Below are 16,869 nucleotides of genomic sequence, written 5' to 3'. Positions count from 1 at the left end.
CACAGGAAAATATCATTCCCGTGTGTTCCTTCATTCAGAAAATATCTCTTGACACTCTGCCTAGTTTGGACCAGGCTCTGTCCTAGGCACTGGGGATTCAATGGGGGAATAAAACGTACCAAGTCTTTGCTCTTCAAGGGGCAAGCAACCTTGTGTAGGAGGCAGACAATAGAAATAAAAATGGACTATAATAGACTTCACCTCAGCAGGGTGAAGGGATAGAGAGAGTGTATGAGAATGTTATTTTAAGCAGGAAGGTCAAGGAAGACTTCCCTAGGGAGGTGATATTTGAGCAGAGAGAGGGAGGAGGGCGTTTCCGGCAGAGGTTGCAGAGGCCAGAAGTGGGCAAGTGCTGTGTGTTCGCAGGTGCAGGGGAAAGCAAGGAAGATGGCAGGAGTTTAACTTTCATGGCCGTGGGGTGCAGCATGGCAGCTGAAACTCCTTTCACATGTCTTGCTCCTCTGATCCCTCAGCCGCCCTCTGGAGAAGGCAGAGCCACCCTGTGTATCTTACAGAGGGGAGGCTGAGCAAACCATTCTAAGCAGCAGTGATGCCTCCCAGGTCACACCGCTGAAGCTAGAGCCCAAGGTCCTGACTTCCAGATTATGCTTTTTTGAAAAAATTGATTTCTACGTCTTATTGAGAAGTCTGTCCTAGGGCAGAGCATGATAAAAATGCTTCACTCCCCCTTGAATGTGGGCTGGACTTGGTGTCTTGCTTCAAAAGAATAGACTATAGAAGGGGGAAAAGAGTAAGCCTTCGGTGGAGGAGCCTGCTATACACACCTTAACCAGGTGATCAATGTGAGCATGTCCAGTGATGTGTGTATGTATATCTCCTGGTAGGATGTGATGAGAAGGTACTTTGTCTCTGTGATATTCTTCCCCCAAACCTATGACCTCAGTCTAATCATGAGAAACACATCAGACAAACTTAAATTGAGGGACATTCCTCAAAATACCTGACCAGAACTCCAAAGTGTCAGGGTCATGAAAAGCCTGAAAAGACTGAGAAACTGACGTAGATGAGAGGAGACTACATTGACTAAGTGCATTAAGTTATTCTGGATTAGATCTTGGAACAGAAAAGGGACGTTAATGGAAAAACTAGTAAAATCCAAATAAAGTCTGAATTTTAGTTAATAGTAAAAAAACAAACAAACAAACCCTAATCGTGTATTATTTAATAAATTTTGTTTCTTCTGCTCAGTAGTTGATAAAAAAAGCTCCACCAGTCATGGGTGCTTTGAGGATGACCCTAGAACCACAGTCATCTTGTAGTGTCCTTGGGAGGCTGCTGCAAACTCATACCCATCTCTGTCGCTGTGGTCTGGTCCTTGGGAGAGTGGCCCTTACGAGTGGGCCAGATGCTAAGCACCTCGAAGGCACTTTTCAAATTCCTGATGGATGGGTTTTAATGTCTGCAGTGTGGTATACTATAGGACTTCTCTTCTCCCCCACCAGTCTTCTGCTTCCAGAAAAGTCTGAGAGGGCAGGTAAAAAGGATTTAATTAATGCATAAAGCCTGAGGGAGTTAAATATTCTTGAAGACTTTTTAGCACAAATGGTTGACAGAAGCAGCCCTTAATTACTCCATCCAGCTCAGTAGTCTGCAGTGCTTCAGACAGTGGGTCCTTGTTTCCGAGGGGCCGGTGGGGATGTGAGGGGCCAGGAGGCACTGGGTGGAGGGGGGCTTCCCAAGCCTGGGCTCCAGTGACCAGGGTTTGAAAGCTGACCTTCCGCACTGCACTTCACCGTGAAGGCTGGCACTTGTCAATCTGTGGAAATCTCAGTTAGTAGTGGTGTGAAGCAGGCTTTTGGGGAGGTTATGGAGGGGGAGTTGTTATCTTTTAAAGCCACCACCATCTTGTGTGTGGTTCTATGGAGTGAATGGCTTACTTTTCAAAGAAACTGAAAGCAATTAGCTGATAGAGAGGTGGCCTTCCCACAAGGGGGAAGTTGGGGTCGGCGGGGGGTGGGGACCATTCCCAATCACTGTTCTCCCATCCATCTCCATTTCCTGAAAGAAAGGACCTAAGGGGTCCGACTACCTACCCAGGTGGCCAGTCTTGGCCTACGCTTTCTGCATGTGCACCTCTGCGGCTCCAATTCTCAGCTTTTTCGTGAGCCACTCTGGGGAGTAGTAGCTGTGCCTTCCCCAGAAGCCCCCTGGAGCTGGACAGTGTCATAAAAACGTGAGGTCCTGTTGGTTGACCTCGCTGTCTCTACTCCATTGGGGTGGGCAGCTCCAGTGAGCAGTGTTGGAGAGGCCGTGAGCATGTCTTAACTGAGCATCTGGCTTGGGGCATCAGCAGTGAGATGGTCTCAGGTCAACCTGCATCTGCCCCTAGTGCAGTCTGCCCTTTTTTGGCTTCCCTGTCACAGAGCAGCAGGGTGACTTTATTTATTCTCTGTTCATTCGTTCATTCAGGGAGAGGCAGTGGGGCTTTGGACCCAGAGACTTGAGATCCATTCCTGGCCTTTCTATTGCCTTGTTAGGTGACCTTGGAGAAGTTACTTAACCTCTTTAGATTTATCTGTAAAATGAGGATGAGAAAATCTATTTCATAATTTCTGTGAAACTTTAAGTGGTGTAAAGCAGGGTTTCTCAGCATTATTGACTTTTTGGGTCTAATAATCCTTTGTTGCGAGGGCTGTCCTGTGCATTGTAGCATGCTTAGCAGCATCCCTGGCCTCCACCAGCTAGATGCCAGTATCTCCCCTGTCCTCACTTGTGACAGTCAAAAATGTTTCCACATATGGCCAAATGCCCCTGGAGTGGGGAAGAGGACAAATTGTCCCTTGTTGAGAATCGCTGGCCTAAAGAATGGAGTGCAGATGGCATGGTTCGTGGCACTTAGAAGGAGACTGGCTGACACTAACTCTTACTTTCCCCTAGATGCCATGGGGCTTAGCAAGGAGATGTATAGCAGAATTCTTGCTTTCCAGACATTTTAGAGGCAAAGTGGAAAGAAGGGACAAAGTCGGATGAAAAGGTACTTAACAATGCAAATTGTGGCTGGGATGTTGGTCCCTTGAAGTCATGGCATTGATTGCCAAGATTTCTGGGTAGAGGGTGGAGTGAAAGTTTAGAAACAGCCCAGTGATGGGACAGATGCTTTGCGTTCTGCTGTAGTGATGACCTGGCTGTTCATGAACTCTGAACACTTCTGGTCTCCCGAGTCTTAAGCACAGGCTCAGCCATTCATTCAAGGGCAGGCATAGACCCAACAACTTCTAACTAGGTAATCTACAATCATGAAGAAAAGACTACTTTCATCAGATTAAAAACACTTCATGATAAAGGAGTGAAACGTTCAAAACAGTATTCGCTCTTGGGGTTTGCATATTTTTGTGGGTTCTTTGTCTGAAAATTTGACAGTGAAGTTATTTTTATCTAATTGTTTCCAACTCTATCCTCTTTTTTTTACATAACCTGTAGGGAGGAGAATACTTGCCTGTAGTGACTTTGGTTTTCCTATGAAAATATTTCCATGAATAGCAAGGTAGACTCGAAGAATGAGGCAAAGGAAAGAAGGTGTAGAATTGTGGACTTCAGAATTGCATGGCCTTGGTGATCCTCCTTGACTCTCTGGTTTTAATGATGAGGAAACCAAGGCCCCAAGAGGTGTGGTAACTTGCCCAAGGTCACTCGGCCCATTTGGGTCAGAGAGAAGTCGTCAACCCAGGACTCTTGACTCAGTCTGTCAGACTCTCATGCCTCAAGTCTTCCTTTTCTGATCTGCTTCTGGTGTTTCAAGGGAGAGCTTGCATTTTATTTATTTATTTTGGTTTTGCTTTTTTAAAAAAATCACTGAAGCAAAAACTCATGAAATATTAAATAATTACACAAAGTGGGGGGGTTTGATGTCTCTAATTGGGAGGGAAGTTGAACCCTCCCATCCTTTCCAGCTCCCTGTGAGGACAGGAGGGCTGTGCTAACCTGCACTCCTTGGGATGAACTGATCCCCTTTCAGATTTCCGGTAACCACCACAGTCTAAATTAATCCCTTCCTGCCAGAAGAAAAACTTGAATTGAAATGACTGATGAGTTTAGATGCTGCTTATTGTTCTTAATTTCTTTTTTTAAACTGTGGTTTTTCTATCGTTTCGTACTTGGTCTTGGAGGTCTTTCTGTGGCGGGAGTGTCTTAAATATTAAAAGCAAATAAATAGAGGATTGTCTTATGAGCATCTGGCAGATTTATTTGGGTTTGAGGAGTCTGAGTAGTTGAAAGTTTTAGTTTTCCTAGATCCTGTAAATGCAAGTGTCAAACAGCTGCCAAAGTCATCAAGATAGCTAAGGATTTAACTGGTTAGGTTTGTCACATTCATTCAGGGTTAGCCTGAATCTAACTTCATACATTCTGACAGGTTCATCTTCACTCTCAGAGATCTGGATGGTAGTCATTTCCTCCCCTGGGGCCTTAATATAATCTCTCTGGGCAGTTTCTGCCTGGGCTGCTTTTGCTAAAGCACAGGGGAAGACAGTCCTTTCACTGGTGCTCAAGGGCGACCTTTGTCCTTGTGGCACATGTGTGTCCTGGCCCCAGACAGAAGAGTCTGCAAGTCACAGGTGCTGTCTTATGGGAACATTTGGCTGCATGCATTACACTCTGTATGTTGTAAATGGACCATTCTGCCAGCTGGAAAAGCCACCAGGCACATTCCTTCAGCCAAGGCTGTGGCTGCTCCTTCATGGGCCATAAATGCTCCAAACCATCACATCTTAAAAGTGGAGTTCCAAGATCCCCATTGCTCTCTGGGAGACTGAGATGAGGGCTTTGCCACTTTCCAAGATGCAGGCCTTTTAACTGGCAACATCATGGTCTAAATATTACACATAGGCCTTAAGACTCCATATCAGTGGGTTTCAGTCCTGGTTGCACACTGGAATCATGCAAAGAGCTTTAAAGAATACCACCTGGGAGCTTCTGATCTAATTGGTCTGGGGTGGGGGAATTCAGGGCAGGTGATTTCCATGTATAGCCAAGTTTGAAAACCACTGTTTGAAATCCTTGAACCAATTTTCAGTGCAAGCCATGCCTGTCTCTTGTCTGTGGTGATGATTGTAATGATGACAGTGATGATGACTGTATTGAAACTTACTAATGTGCCAGATTGTATTATGAGCACTTTTACATGCCTCTTCCGAGATTACCGTTGCAGCAACACTGTTGCTATTGTTGCCCTTATTTGGAGATGCGAACGTTGAAGCGCAGAGGAGTTAAGTCAACCTGCTAAGACCCCCTAGCTAGGATGTGGCAGGCCCCAGGAAGATCTCATGCTGTAGCCACTGCAGTGATGCTGAAGGACTGGGCTGTTAAGCTGGGTACCTCCCCTTGAACGCCTCCACGGTGCAGGGGTCTTCAGTCTCCCCATATACAGCTGTTGTCTCACTGTGGAACTGGATGTGGACATTGCCAGACATGGAGAGTGGGAACATCAGAATGTGAGACACAGCCCTTGACAAAGGTCTAGTGCTCCACCGGGGCCTCTCCCGTGTCCCTGAGCGTAGCCATTGTCGGATGGAAACACCTGCAGTGACTTCTGTACTTAAGTGAAGTGCTGTTAGGAGGAAACATTAAGAAGTGATTGAAGGCAAGGACGATAATGCTGACGTCTTCTCCTGACATTGCGTTGATGGAAGAACACGGAAATGCAGCCGGTTCCCTTTAACTCTCACTTGGCTCTCTTCTAAGGATGCTTAGAGGCTGCTTCTAAGGGTGTCAGGCTGGGCTTTGCAAACCAGTTGTCTTTAGGGATCTGTTTTCCAAGCCACTGTGCTGTCCAGAATGCCAAACACTTTTCTTATGGAAGTGTGCTCTGTGTGGTTCTGATTAATGTCCTTCTTCTCTGCTGTCTTCCTGGACAGCTTTCATTTCCTGCTGCTTCCCGTAGCTTTTCACCTTGGTCCAGATCCACCTCCTTTTGTCCACCTAGTGCTCCTTTCCAGGCAGCTGCATCTTCCTGCGCTGCTGGTTCTGACTGGCTCTCATCTTCCCAATTCCTCCTCTGAGTCCACTTTTGCTGTAAAGTCTATGTGAAATACAATGCTACTTGCCACGACTTCCCTCCAAACCTTAGCAGTGCCAGAAGGCACAAAGACATGATCCAACCAGTTCTTCAACATCATCAAGCTAATTGTCATCTGGTGTTTTATTCAATGGTGGTTTTTCATATATTTCTTTATTCAGTCATTTGTTTATTTGGGATCTGAACTTGGGTGGGAAGAATGTGTCTCCTGATAGTGCCTCAGGAACTGTGCCCTAGCTTGCTCAACACCAGTTAGGGTGAAGCCAAGGTTCTTTAAGTTGGGATTTTTACATTCATGCTATAGAAATTGGATGTTAAAATCTTAAAAAAATTTAGCATTGTCTTTTATTATAGCCAGCTTTTCATCTTGAGCCCTGTGGATTTTTCCAAGTCATTCTCTTCTATCGATTTCATTTGTCAAACTGCTTGGTGCTTATAAGGCAGTTGATTGGGGAAAGCACAGGCCAGATTAATGAAACCAGCTGTTTGGCACCGATTCCTATGAAAGGAGATGTCAGGCAGGAAGTTCAGCTGTAGGCACACTTGGGTTTTGAGGTCAGATGGGGTTCTCATTTATCTGTGCCAACCCCATTGCCATTTGCCTTCCCTCAAGTGCTCTTTGACCTCACCCCATTGCCTAATTTGCTTCTGAAAAAGAGCGGCGGTTGTACCAGCACCCTGAGCTCAGCATTAAGCCCACCTGGAGAGAGGATGAGAAGTCAGGTGGGCCGCAGGGACCCCGCAGGGTGCAGAACCCAGCAGGAGGGTTGAGGGCACTCTGCCCTGGCTGAAGGTGTTTCTCAGGAGGTCAGGAGCAAGGATCTTGGTGAGAGAGGAAGGCAGGAAAGGGTGAAAGGAAACGGAGCAGAAGAAAGGAGGCTTTCACAAAGGAAAGTTGCTGATTCTGTCTGTGATCGATCACGCTTAACAGAGACGCCCATGACACAGGGCCTTGTTCCTCCCAGAGCATCACCAGCCTGCCATCCAAAGCCCGTCAGAAGACACTGACATTTATCTAAACAAATGTCTCTCCTCCTGTTGGCAGTTGTTCTCAGTATGGATGGAGTTGACGGACTGATGGCAGTGACTTCCCTTGTTCCGCAATTTCCTTGATGTGGTCCTGGGTAGTAGGAACCACCTTCACAAGAGGCCACACATTTTCCTAGATGTGTCCCCCAAAATGTCAGCCTCAACTATGAAGCTGAAAAAGACATTTCACATACATAAAATATGTAATTAAAATGATGAATTATTGTAAGATAGAATATTAGCCTTGTGACATTTTAATCTGAATGCGAGAGAGAGGGAGAAAGAGAGCTCAATCTGAAGCGCTCAATTAAATTTAGAGTTTCCCCCCTCCATTGTTATGAATAAATAGAAAGGATTCTGTAGCAGTCGGTGGAATTATTAATTGCAACTAGTGTAGGAGGTGCATGCACCATATCATGAAACGGAATATCATTGTTAGTGACTATATTTCTTGGTAATTAAGGCCCAGACTAATGATGCAAGTTTTCTCCAGCATGATTTTCATCTGATTATGAGGCTGCTTCATTAAGAGCACTCAGCCTAACGAGCTGTAGCTGTAATAAAGTAATTTTCTGTCTTGTGCTCTGATTGATAAAGAGTTTCTATAGCTAAAAGGAATTGAAAATATAATTATAATTAGAAATGGTTGAATAAAGTTATTACAGGATTGCTGAAGGGTAGTGCAATTGACACCATAATGTTTTTTTGGAAGTGAGCATCTTAAAATTAGACTTTATAAAGCAACAAAACTCCTTTGCTAATATCTGGACTGCATGTTGCTGCTTCCATAAAATGAACATTTAGATTAAAGGAAAATGAGACTTTCCCACATTGTTCTCAACAAGAAAAACATATGCAAGAAGAATGCCGTCGCCTTTTCTTCCCAGCATTCTTCCCTCATGAAGTAAAGCTTATGAGCATACTTTTTACTCCATTTATAATAATTTTCCTTCTGCCATATGTTGGAGAAAGATCTTTTTGATTAAAGGGATGTCTTTTTAAGCATACAGAATAATTTTGGAGTTTCCCCTTGCCAATGTGCAAAGAGTTATGCTGTCTTTTTTTATATATTTATATTTATGAAGCAGTGGGTTTCATATAATTTTTCAAATTGTGTAGAGGGTTTTTCCCCCCTGTTTTTGTCATGCATTGGTTGATATCAAAATATAACTGGGGAGGATACAGGATTTCACCCCCCTCCCGTGGGAAATGCTAATCAACTTTTTATCCTAGAAACCTTATTTCTTTTTATGATGTTTACATTTATAAACCATGAAAACTCCGTTAGAGTGGTCCTTGGTGTGTATGTCATTGGATATGTCTGCAATATTGACATATAAATCTATGGTAGTGGTTTTATTTAGAATTAGCTGATACACTTTGTGCTCCAAATTAGTTTCACATATTTAATTTAGTCTCTTTTTGCCCTATTTTAGCTCCCTGCACTGCATGAAAAACATGCATATACTTTAAAGCTATATGGTTATGTAAATCTATTTTATGCAAACGTACATGGATATTATTGGGTCTGGACTAAACTGGGGAATGGATCTTCCTAGATCCACACTTTCCACTGACTATTTCAAATCTAACATTTTACACTGATACAGTTGGAAAGACTTAGAATTTTTGAGAATCATTTCTAACATATTATAAGGTAATAAAAGCATGTTATTAGAATACCATTAGTAAGATTAGAGAGGGAGAAAAAGAGCAGAATTTTATTGGTTGTTCATTGAAAATGTTAGCTGTGATTAGTTACATAATCCTACGTTAACCTGTAAATTAAAATTCCTTGGTGCAATTTGATGGCTGATTTAATTTTGTCTTTCTTTGTTTGCCGCAGGCTAATTCCATTATGAATTCTTTATACAGCCTTTTCCCTCAATGATTAGCAGCTTCTACTCAAGTTCTGATTACTATTGTACACTTAGCACTACATAAAGCTGGGGATTAATATTCCCCTGAAGAATTGTTGCTATGGATCTGCTCTGTTCCTTCTAAGAGATGTTTCTGCAGCTTCAATTGTCCATAAATTATGATCTCTAGTGAATTATCAGTGGGAGTGAGCTGAGCTTAACAAGCTGAAGAGTGCACTCTAGTTCGGAGAGAAAAAAGGCAAGGGAGAAAGAGAAAGAGATTCTCAATTATTAATTGTGAGGTTGGATCATTCAGAAGAGGTGATATTTTCCCCAGCTCTCTCCTTGTAGACATGTACAGATCAGAATGAGGTTGTGGGTTAAAACAGAAGCTTTAAAAAATTTTCAATATTTAGTGATAGTAACATGCCAGAGGGCCTAAATTACCTGTAAACACAGAGAGAAAATGCTGCCTTTGCACTGAGTAACATAGCAGGGTTATAGGGTGTATTGGTTTTTGAGAAGTGTCATTGTCTTAATTCGTGAACTGTGATTTCCCCTCTATCAGTTTAGGAATATGTATTTGGGTACCATTGTTTTAAAACATCACTGGGAATAACAGAAGACCTAAATGGAATTGACCTAAGGATTTTTCAAAATGAGGAAGGCTTTTCTCAAGAAGCTGATAATTCCAGGTAAAGTTGTTCTGTAGCTTGGGAAGGGGTTCTCAGTTTTATTTTGCTGGGACTCAAAATCAGGGTTGGGTAATATTTGGGGTTGTTTCCCCTTGGCATTAACATCACAAGGGACTGTGTTCAGGGTTTATTTTGAGCGTTAGCTTGGGTAAACCCAGGTATCCATTCCTTCCACTATATAGCAGTCTGCTGGATGGATTCTGGCTCTTTGGGAGGACTCTGTGGTCCCGCGATGTGTGGCAGAAGTGCTTACTGGCTCAGATGCTGGGAGAGAGTTTAGCTGGAGAAACCCGTTGGAATCAGGCTGAGACCACCAAGCTTGATGAATTGTTAGCTTTTACCAACACATGTTACAGTCCAAGGGAAATAAACATCTAAGTAATACATCATATAAGATGATTCTCTCTTGTTTCTTTCCCCTTATTTAATTTCCTTCTTCCTTTTTACTTCCTTTCTCTTCTAGTTTTTTCTCTCCATTCTCCATCCTTTCTCTGCTTCATCCTTCAACCTTCCGTTTTTGAATTTCTCTTTTTCTTTTCTTATTCCTCCCCCAGCCACTTATCCCCAAAGGGCTAAAATATGCTGGCATTTTGAAGTTCAAGCAAAAAGTTGAATTTTATTGCTACTTGGAAGGCACCTAAGGGCAGAGTCCTGAGGGAAGTGAGATAAAATAACGGAGTCTGAGCAATGCACTTAACAGAACAGACACAGTGGAAAGAATCTTTTCCAGGAATTATCACTTCCTGGTTTTCCAACTACAAAGCCACAAATCATATACCAAGTCAAGGCAACTCTGTTATTGGGGAAGTGGTTCCTGTGAATCATTCTCAAGATGGAGTCTCAAATTGGGTGGGGCAGTTCCTGGGAGTGGAGGTAGTGTCCGCTGTATCGGAGCCTGGCCTCTGCAAGACGGTTCCGGGCAGTCAGTTTGGGGCTGTGCGCACACATGCATGTACCTATGTGCAAAGCCCTGCAGGCCTCATTTGAGGCTCATTGCAGGGCATGAGCTTAGGGAGGGTGACAGTATCATCATTTATTTTCCAAACTGCAACACTTTTGAGAATGAAAAGGATATTATTATTAATGGAGCCAGGACGACAGGCGTAAGTGAGATGGTCCCGGCACAGAGGATACACAGTCACCTTAGTCTTAGGTGAAAACCACAATCAAGTCCTGAAGGCGAAGTCTCTTCTCTGAGCCCATGTTCTCAGGTTTGCCCTTCCTCTCCGCCACCTGCTTTTGAGGCTCCCTTTCGTGTTGATGAATTTGTCTCCTCAGTCTTGTTAGGAGTCAGAGACCGTCTCCCACTCTGTGTTTTCTCAGACCCCTTTGCACTAGGGCACAGACATGTGACCCTGATTTGCCCACCAGGCACATCCACAAGGGACTTAGCTTGGGGGCTAGTGATGCGAAGAAGCAGGGTCTCCGCGGAGCTGCCTACAGTTTCCAGGTGCATCAAGGATGGCGGTCATCCTGTGGGACCCAGAGCTCAGGGCAGGGTCTGGGAGGAGGGCTGCAGGGCAATTGTGGCTACGTATTCTAGATGGGCGGCCTCTCAGTCTCCTTCGCTAGTCTTAGAGTTTCTGCGAAAGTGAATATCTCATCGTCAGGGAGTTGCTGTGCGAATTAAATGTGAAACCAAGTGGAGGACAGTTAGAGCACGCTGGTCACAATTCACTCTCTTCCACGAGCAGGTGCTTGGCCTTGGATTCCAGATGCAGGAATCGGGCAGCAAGCCCTGAGTGTCAGACCATGGAGGAGGCTGCCAGGAGAAGCCTTAGCTTCTCTGTGACCTGGAAATCCAGTATCTGCCCCAGTGGGCATGCTCACCTTCCTGGGCCATGGGGGCGGGAACGGGGAGCCAGGGGCTAGCTGGACTACCGTCCTTAGAAGGTGTGTGCTCTCTGGGAGTACTTAGCACTGTTTCTCAATAAGGTAGCCACTGGCATTTTTGACAGAAAAGTTCTATTTCATGGATTATTGTTCCTGGCGCCACCTATTACTCTCCCAGCAGTTGTGACCACCCAAACCCTACTCTCCACCACCCATCTCCAGACACCCCTGCAGAACAGTAAAATCCCAGATAAAATCCATTGAGTTACATGTTCTTCCGATCACGTTTCATACACATCTTTCACCATTTGATGACATGTTTAGTGATGCTCTGTGTCCTAGTGATGTTTTAGTGCCCCTTACAAATTGGTCCCTGCAGAACTGCCCTGTGACCCCGCCCTGCTGTTTAATCCACCTCTGCTTGGAATGGGCCTGAGGTAGGGAACTGAAGAAAGTGCTCTGAAGACGTATTTTACCTACTTGATTTGCTAAAGACCCATCTTGAATCCAAATTGGAAGGAAAAAGAAAATACCGAATATTTTATTTTGGCATAAAGTCCTGTGCAGTGGCATTTTGACTTACTGAAGGTGAATGTTGTCAGTGCTTTGGGAGTGATACCTCCTCCTAGAACCTTGTCCGCCAGAGACTGGAGTTCAGCCCCCAGGCAGGCATCTGGCCCAGTGGAGCCCCCCCTCCCCCACTCCCACCCTGGGCGTTGCCTGCTGCGTAGCACTGATTACAGGCGGAGGCTGATGTGTCAAAGGACACCGGAAGGCCTGGCTCACAGGATGCTTACCTACAGGGTTAGGCAGTGCTTCCCCCAAGGCATGTGGCAAATAATGTGAGCAGAATGAGAGACTATTAGAGATGAAAGTAACTGGTTTAGCTGCTGCTTCTACATAAGGAAAGGAAGTCAGGGGTGTTGAAATGACTTTTACCGCATCATCATGCGAATTGTAGCAACTGTGAGCCAGACCTTGTTCTAACCTTAACCATTATGAACATTGAACCTCATGACAGTTCTTTTAGTTGGTTATCAATGTCGTCATCATCATCACTATTTACAGATGGGGAGACGGAGGCACGAAGAGGTTAAAACATTGACCTTTACACATCATGCAAGTGGCAGGTGGCGGAGCCAGCATTAGAGCTGTGGACATTCAGCTTGAGAGTTTGTGTGCTTTTCAGCCATCCTGCTCTGTACCTCAGGAGGTGGCAGCAGCATTGAACCTGAGTTTGTTTGGTCTTTGGTGTAGTGGACTCCCCCACCCCCATTTCTCTCTTTCTTTTCTTCTCCATCACTTACCTATTTGTCTATAGTTGAGGCTCCTCTCCCCTGAGATTGCTCCTCTGTGCTTGCTGTCCCTGCCTCATTCAGATCCTCAGTCTGACATTTTCATGCCCACTGCCTCCCAGTTTTCACTGCTGCCTTTCTTGCCAAATACAAGTCATGACTGTTCTTTTGCTGTTCCTTGTTTCTGGTGCAGCGGGACAGTGAGGGGAGCACAGATCAGTGTCTCTCAGAGCACGGCTGTGACAAGCCTTGAGAGGAGGGAACCCTGGTAACACACCCAGAGGGAGAGACAATTTCCTTGCTCCACTGATGCCTCTCCCAGGGAGGAGATTCTTAGTAGAGGAGCCAGCTCTGGATTCAGAGGAAGCAGTGGAAGTTTCAGTTGTGTGTGTGGTGTGTTAACAATCGCCGTGCGGTGAGGATACTGAGGTCTCAAGCTCGCTGATTCCCTGAATAGCATAGGCAATGCCATTGAAGGCGGAAGTTAAACATTTTCCTGCTCTCATATTGGCCAGTGTGAGGGAGCAAATGAAAACCTCCAGTGAAAGGATGCCACTTTCTGCGGATGCCTCTCTTGCTTTTTATTTCCTTTCCATTCTAGCCACGGCTCAAGTTGGCTTTTGAGCCAAGGAAGCTGAATAATTTTCCTTCGCCTTTGCTGAAAGACTTGCCGTCAAATTCCATGCAAGTTGATTCCGCTGATTTGCATGAGAGGAAATATAATCTGATGAAGATATAAATGTACACAATTGTTTTCTTATCTGTAGGCTTTCTGTTTCTTACTTGGAAAGCGTCTGCGTCTGATTTAAATATGCCCATTTAAAGTAACTTATAGGGGTGTGTGTGATGCCAAGTGATTACATCTTTAAAGACCTCTTGGTTTTTATTATTAGAAACAAATGATACAAAGGGACTTATTTACAAAACAGAAATAGACTCACAGCTTATGTGAGTCATAAGCTTATACCAAACAAGCTTATGGTTCCCAAAGGGGAAAGGGGGGGAGGGATAAATTAGAGATTTGGTATTAACAGATACACACTACTATATATAAAATAGGTATACAACAAGCACCTACTGTGTAGAACAGGAAACTATATTCAATATCTTGTAATAACCAATAATGGAAAAGAATCTGAAAAAGAATATATTTTATGTATATACACATACATATATATATAACTGAATCACTTTGCTGTACACCTGAAACGCTGTAAATCAACTATACTTTAATTTTCAAAAAAGACCTCTTGGTTAATTATGGCTTTTCTTTTTTTAATGTCAATTCATCTTGTCATGTGTATTATAAGAACTTTTGATCATTTGTATGAAAAATATTATGAGAGATAAGATACAAAGAGAAGCAAGAAATGGGCCCTGCCTTCTAGGAGCTTACACTGAGACACATTTTAAAATGCATTTTGATGTCATTTGAAATTTGGAATGAATTCCATATAAATAAGGTTCAAACACACTGCAATTATATAACAATTTATTGTTTATAAAATACTATTATAATTAGGCAAGACAATAAAAGCCTCTTTAGGGGCTTCCCTGGTGACGTAGTGGTTGGGAGTCCGCCTGCCGATGCAGGGGACACGGGTTCGTGCCCCGGTCCGGGAAGATCCAACATGCCGCGGAGCGGCTGGGCCCGTGAGACATGGCCGCTGAGCCTGCGCGTCCGGAGCCTGTGCTCCGCAACGGGAGAGGCCACAACAGTGAGAGGCCAGCGTACCGCAAAAAAAAAAAAAAAAAGCCTCTCTAACTCCTTATGTAATTGAAACAGTGCGGTTGGTAACCATTTTAAGCATTCTCTTTCAGTTCCGTTAAAACCCAGAACTCTCACCATTGGTATCTTGAGTGTTTCCTTTGCCCACTTTGCTCTGACACAGGATTACCAAGGTGTCGAGAATGACCCCGAGTGTTGTGAGGAATACCAGTGGTCCCAACTTTTGTACACCTCTCACTTTTGCGCATTGTCTTTGATACCCCATACTGTCTTCTGTGGGCCAGATTTAGGCTTTCTTACAATAGCCAATAGGATATTTCAAAATTTTGATGTTGCCTGCCAGCCTCTAATAGTTTGTGCAGGGATTCAATCTTTAGTTGTACAATTTGTTTATATATGAAATTATTTAAATATTTTATGTACTTTTCCCCTGATGATTGAAAAAAAGAGTCCAAAACAGGAGAATGAAAATGTCAATGTGGTGACTAAAAGTGTAGGTTCTATCAAGTGAATGTACATGAGAGAGGTCAAATCATTTTCGGTATGTTGTATGTGGGAACTCTCGCCTTTTTCAGCCTATTAAATAAGCCAAATGAGTAAGAAAGAAAATGATATGACACACGACATGATAGGAATCGATTATTAAAATTGTGTGTGAAGGACAATTCTGTAAGATTTTTATTGTTTTTTCTTGTTTTATTGAAGTATAGTTGATGTACAATATTATATGTTACAGATATCCAATATAGTGAATCACAATTTTTAAAGGTTATATTCTATTTATAGTTATTATAAAATATGGGCTATATTCCCCATGTTGTACACTATATCCTTATAGCTTATTTTATACCTAATAGTTTGTCCCTCTTAATCTCCCACCCCTATTTTGCCCCCTCTCTCCTTCCCTCTCCCCACTGGTAACCACTAGTTTGTTCTCTACATCTGCGAGTCTACTTCTTTTTTGTTACAACAAACACCGGTTTGTTGTACTTTTCAGATTCCACATATAAGTGATATCATACAGTGTTTGTCTTTCTCTGTCTGACTTATTTCACTGTAAGATTATTTTTAGCTCTCTTGAGAACAGAACCTCTATGCAAGTTTACGGTTCAGCTTGCACACCTATGACTTTCCGACATACTTCAGGGTCAGTATAGATGGAATTAGGAGACACTAAGACTGCATGGGGTGGAAGGGACTGAAAGGGGTGGATGGTGATAGTGACGGCTAGAGCCTTTGGCTGCAGAGAAGTAGCAGAGCAAGACAAGGGGGAAAGAGGAAGGAGGGGCCCAAGTCAGCAGCAGTGGCATAGAGGGGATAGTCCTAGAAGGCGTGAGAGCTTGGCAGGAAGGAGAAGGTGAGTCTCCTGCTGAGGGGGACACTTCTATGAGCAGGAGTCATCAGGGAGTCATACAGAATGCTTTAAATCCCAAGAACAATGGAAGGACAGACTGCTCTGCCTGCTCAGCAAGAGATGAGCTCACGTTTGGTGGTGGATCAGGCAGGGCTTCAGGGTGTGTATGACATTTGAGCTGAGCCTAGAAGAGTGCGAAAGATTTTTTTGCAGCTAGAATTTTGGGAAAATCATATGACGAGTACAGAATGGGTTAGGATGGATGATGAGAACAAAAGTGTGGAGGCAGGAAATGTGAGCACATGCTTGGGGAACAGTGAAATGTAGGACAGTTATAGTTGGTGTAAGGTTCATTGAGAAGAGTAGAGAATGATTCAGCTGCAAAGCTAGGTTGTGGCCAGGCTAGAGAAGTTCTGGAATTCCAAGCTAAACTGTGATTTAGATTTAACTTGTTAGCCACTTAATCTGGTGGTGGGGACCCTGGGACTTAGGAGGAAGGAAAAGCAGTTATAAAGCTCTTGTGGTATTTATAAGGTAAGAGTTTTGAGGGCCTGAAGCGGGAGGGTGACATGGGAATGGGGGGCAGTGATGGATTCAGGAGCTAGAATAGGTGTGAGTTGGCATGGTTGGATTGTCAAGGATGAGAGAAAGAGTCAAGAATGAAGGAATGGAAGATTGGTAATATTATAATATAAATAGGAGAAAGAAAGTGAGAGAAGCACGTTTAAAGATGTTGAATTTGAGATGCCCTGTGGAATACCCTGACAGAATCCTCTGGAGTATTTAGTAGAATTGAAGGCATGGAATTTGGAAGTAATTTTTTGGAGGTAAGGGCAAAAATAACGGGCATGAATGAGATTTCCAATGAGAGTATTGAGGGCAGAGGGTCAGGGCCCGTGGCTCAGAATTGAGGGAATTTATGCTTTTCAGGCATAGAGGCAGAAGTTGAACCAATGAGGAGAGAGACAGGAGAATTATGTACAGTGTAAAGGATGATGAGAGAGCGAGCTTCGAGAAGGAAGTGGTGAGCAGTAGGATCAA

The sequence above is a fragment of the Monodon monoceros genome, unplaced genomic scaffold, assembly GCF_005190385.1.
Source record: "Monodon monoceros isolate NGI ecotype Baffin Bay Population unplaced genomic scaffold, NGI_Narwhal_1 Super_Scaffold_19, whole genome shotgun sequence".
In the NCBI taxonomy this organism is placed as follows: Eukaryota; Metazoa; Chordata; class Mammalia; order Artiodactyla; family Monodontidae; genus Monodon; species Monodon monoceros.
Note: the sequence above shows the minus strand (reverse complement) of the source record.